The sequence below is a fragment of the Littorina saxatilis genome, linkage group LG8 (assembly GCF_037325665.1).
Source record: "Littorina saxatilis isolate snail1 linkage group LG8, US_GU_Lsax_2.0, whole genome shotgun sequence".
Classification (NCBI taxonomy): Eukaryota; Metazoa; Mollusca; class Gastropoda; order Littorinimorpha; family Littorinidae; genus Littorina; species Littorina saxatilis.
The window spans coordinates 4,784,234-4,789,233 of NC_090252.1; the positions used below are offsets into that span (position 1 = coordinate 4,784,234).

The 5,000-nt window shown below is 39.5% G+C and overlaps 1 long non-coding RNA gene across 1 annotated transcript in view; it reads left to right on the plus strand.

Annotated features, from left to right (window-relative positions):
• The window catches only part of LOC138974938 (uncharacterized), a 28,322-nt gene that overhangs the window by 20,972 nt on the left and 2,350 nt on the right, over positions 1–5,000 (plus strand). Inside the window, exon 2 of the long non-coding RNA XR_011458455.1 lies at positions 4,597–4,660. This is a non-coding gene — a long non-coding RNA (uncharacterized lncRNA). The remainder of the gene's footprint in view (positions 1–4,596; positions 4,661–5,000) is intronic.

Consider the following 5,000-nt stretch of genomic DNA (forward strand, 5'->3'; position numbering starts at 1 on the left):
ATGTGTCCACACACAAAAACAAGAATCTAATCCCATATAAAGTACCGGGCAGATGTGGGGTGGTTTACATATCAAAAGCTTACGAGAGTCCCAGTATATATTTAAAGCCCCAGTCTGTCTCAAATGGTTAACAGAACGATTTAAATCTTCTCACGAAAAAAGCAGTTCTAACCTTATGGAACCCACTTGCAATAGCATTTAACAGCATTACATGACAGATTTCGTGGTTTATTTTACCCTGAGCCATCATAGACCCGTCTCACCCACTTTCCTTTTTTTCACAATTTAGTCATCAGTTTGTGATTTCAATGCAACTTGCTGTATCTACAATAGCACATTATTGTGTAACTCTGAATCTAAAATGCGAGTCACACGAACTTATCGGCGGCGGTTAGCTTTGAAGAAGCAAGCGATATGCTTGGGCATACACGACCTTGCGTGACTAGCTTCCGGGCTCCCTTTTTTCAAACTTTCAAAACGAATTGTACTGATCTTGTCTTGATAAAAAAAGAACTCTTTTATGATTTAAGAATGTTTGTGTTACAAGCTAACAATTTATCATTTAGATTTTAACAGTTAGTTCTTGCGCGAAAACGAGGCGTCCGATTTTGGTACTAGACAATCCGGCTGGCCATGCACAAATACATTATTTGAAAAATTCTCACTCTTTACAGAGGGCACCCAGGATGTTCTCAGTCGGTGAGTGTTTAAACGAAAGGGTGTTTGTACTGTGTGTAAAAGCCTGGCAGTGTCTGTGACCATGCAGAAACTGATGGTTTACGTGAAGCTGAGTGTGCCTTTAATATTACGAGAGTCGAAACATAATTATCTTTAACATAGTGAGCGTTAAAATGTCCTCATTGATCTGGGAAGTTGTGCACATGAAGACTATATGATAGTACAGGCGGGGAAAACCAATAGTTTCAGCTCGAAGTTTTTGAGGGGAATACGTGATTGTTAGGCAAAACCATTTACAAAAGCTGACGCTTTTTGTATTTTGTGTGTGTGCATAATACTAAAAACAAATCTATTTGCTACCACTGTCTGGTTACCAATAGCTAGCTGCACAAACCACACACTCATTTAGTTCTACCAATAACAGGTATAAACTCGCTTCATTCTTTTCAGTCACTATCACAAATTAATTGTCCACACCAAATTGTTTTCGGTTTAGTCCACGTTAAGTGAAACATTTTTGATTTTCAGTTATTTATAAAAAAAATCATAGAAAAATCAACAACAATGAAAAAAAAAAAATATTTACAAGAAACAAGAAAAAAATCCAGCAGGGACACAGCTGGCCGATTGTCTCCCCTGACCTACTGTTGGGTCAACTAGGCCATATTAGGGCCTACCACATAAATTACCACGGACATCTGTACAAGAAACAAGCATAAACGGAGGTACGATCAAATAGCTCAGCAGTCATATTTCTTTCTTTCTTTCTTTGGTGTTTAACGTCGTTTTCAACCATTCAAGGTTATATCGCGACGGGGAAAGGGGGGAGATGGGATAGGGGAAAGGGGGGAGATGGGATAGAGCCACTTGTTAATTGTTTCTTGTTCACAAAAGCACTAATAAAAAAATTGCTCCAGGGGCTTGCAACGTAGTACAATATATGACCTTACTGGGAGAATGCAAGTTTCCAGTACAAAGGACTTAACATTTCTTACATACTGCTTGACTAAAATCTTTACAAACATTGACTATATTCTATACAAGAAAGCAGTCATATTGCTGACTCATTATCTATCTAGACTTACTGTTGCCTATTAGGATCACTAAGGCACAATAGTACCTGCTATATTTACTGTAAAGCCTTATAAGACTAGCATAGCACCTGCATCGTCTATATTCCATACAAGGCTAAGAGGCTATACTAAAAACAAAACAAAAACCAGCATACTTGCTGTCGAAAAATGACGTTAAACTATGTACATCAAACAGCAAAAAGTTATGAAAAAAACTGGTTTCAAAGCAACAACGAAATAACCTCCATTTATACAATCGAGGCGGGGTGGGTGGTCTAAAAACTGTGCACCGAAACAAATCCTGCCCTTTCAGCTGCTGGGCACTTTGCAGTGTGATGCTATGCACTGCGCGTGCAGCTAACCACAAGTCATGGTTTCAGCAGACACGTGCAACTCAGAAATTCACACACAAATCGGATCCTGCTCCCTTTGCAATTTGCTTTGTCAACACTTCTGTTTCTAGAGGAAGACGTGGGCAGGAAAAAGGCTCCGATGCAAACTGATTATTCCTTCCTACGAGATTTAAAGTTTTCTGAGTTCTGCAACACCTTTGCACCATATGAATATGAATCAGCTTTTGACACATTTTCACATGCCTATTTGAGAAGTGACATCAGCTAGGAAGCGGATGCTTACGCCACGCTGTGCTAATTTTATCTATGATTGTTAAACATTTCTGAGTAACCGGATGACAGTCATACATTGAAGACCTTGTAAGCTATAAGAGGTATGAAACCTATATTGTATGCTCTTAACCAGGACAACGACGCATTAAATATCACTTAAATCCACTGTGCCAGCGATGCGTTCACTCCCAGGCTACGAGTAGAAAGGTAAGGGTATCATCAAAAAAGTTTAGAAAAACACCTTTTGACGCGTTTTCTAGCAGATGTGTGGACAGAAACGATTTACCGTCCTTTTTCACTAACTAGTATTGTGTCTTTTTTCTGTAACTTATTTATTTACCGCTCTACCATATATAAAAGAAAAGCCAAACAAAGAATTTCAGGTGGCCGCCCAAATGTTCGACCCGTTGCCAGGCCTTCCTCAGGGGCGTGTAATGAAAAATATATATCTTTGTATATTCTTTTGGCTGTCTGTGAAGGGATACTTTTTCTCTCTCTCTTTCTCCGCTAAGAGATTTTAACAAATCTCGGAAGAAAGTCTCTGCTGACTTTCAATTGTTTCTTTCACAATTTCTGATGTTATATATATAAGCGTTTATTTCTTCTTGATTCTGAATCAATATTTCTTTGTTCATCAGTCTGGACTAACGTTTACTCTTTCATTTGTTTTCTCAAGATAAATAACACATTTTTTCCGACTTCAAGATGTTTATAAAAAGGTACAATATAAAGCAGGATCCTTCGCCGAAAGCGCCAGGCGAAAACCAACTTGTTCGTTGCCTACGTTATTTTACCTTCCCCCCCCCCCCCCCCCCCCCCCCCCCCAAAAAAAGAGAAAGAAACAAAAAGTAAAAAACTCCCCACCCCATGTAATCAAGAATTTACATCAGTTGTAAATAAGTTCCATTCACAAAAGAGAAAAGTAGTTTCCCTAAACTTTTATGGTTGAAAAAAAATCATAACATTTAACTTAAAATATAAAGTGTGGCCAGCATCAGTCCCTCTCCGCACCAAACTCTATGGGAGCAGACAAGACCTGGAAGCCACGACGTCATTCGCCTCGCAGACTAACCTGATGGTGTGACGGCGAACGCAAGAAGAAGAAGAAGAACTTAAAATATCTTTCTTGGATCAAGTTTTGGATTCAAGATTGTAAAGATTTGTAAAAAAAAACACACACACCCAGACTCAAACAAAATCCAAACTACTGGACTTTCTGTCATATATTCGACAGTTTTTGTTTTCATCACAGAGGACACATAATCATGGAAGTCTACTACGTCGACATCATCCAAACGAATCCCGCTCGGAACATCTATGTAACATTTGTTTGCATGTTTAGTAGAAAAGAAAGCACAAACATTGCTGCAAAAACCAGGCACACTTTTAAAGCAAAACAAAGAAGACTTCTGCAAACACAGCGCTACATGTTGACGCTGGCTGGCTGTGCTTCGCCCAGCCCAGCACGCTTTGTGGCTTTGTCTTCCGCTCGCTCACTCCAATGAGTCAGTTCGGCTATTGACTGCAAAATAGTTTTCCCCAAGTTAAAAATAACTTTAGTGTGAGTGGGTCGGTTTTTCCTGCGGAAAATCCCGTTATTATTACTATGCCAGAATCGAAATACGGTCTGACGCATTTTTCTGCTCTTACGATGAACAAGTAACAGACTAGCTTAGTCTCTTTCAATACATAACAGCCAGGGATTGCAGCAAAGCTAACTTCTACAAGGTAAGTCGCCAGTCTCAATTTTTACTGACAAAAACTAAATAAATCACAGATTCAATAGACAAGTGCCGACAAGAACTGTCGGTTGTGTATGGGTTATGAAAAAGTAAATACCCTTGCCGTTTTACTCGGACAAACGTTAGAGAGACCAATCACTAGCGAGGAGTGTGTGGGGGAAACACGGTGAACAGGAGCACGTGTGCATTTATTCACTCTTTCACAACCCATACAAACCCCACAGATTTGTTTTTGAATGTTGAGATACTAACAACATTTTTACAGGGCTCTATATCCTTAACTGAAAAAAGTTGCACAGATGGTAAATGAAACTGACTGACCCTTTTTCTAACCATGTACAAAGCTAAAAGTTTACGTGTTTCCCTACTGCTTCTCACAAGAGCAAAGCCGCACAGGGTTCCTGAGAATGTGAAGTACTTTGTCATATTCAAATTCTGCCAAAGTGTTAATTCATTCAATTGATATCTTTTTTCCAGATTCCGTCCAAGGTAACTCCGCCACTGCCGGTCCCAAGCCCGGATAAAAAAGGAGGAGGGAAAGGTACTGATTAACCTAGCATTCTTTAGCTCTGTTAAACCTGTGACCAAAAGAAAGAATGTATGCCTTGTCATTTGCTCGAGTGTGCGTTTATGGAAGAGCCTGCGCGCGCACGTGTGTGTGTGTGTGTGTGTGTGTGTGTGTGTGTGTGTGTGTGTGTGTGTGTGTGTGTGTGTATTTGTGTAACAAACTATGTCTGGATTTGCGCCATACAAATACCCTTATTTTTGTTTTTACCTTTGCACGTATTTCTCTATTTCTCTCTTTATTTCCCCCTATTATTATTATTGGGAAAATATGTTATGTCAACAGATGATGTTTGGAAATTACTCTATGCGGGTCA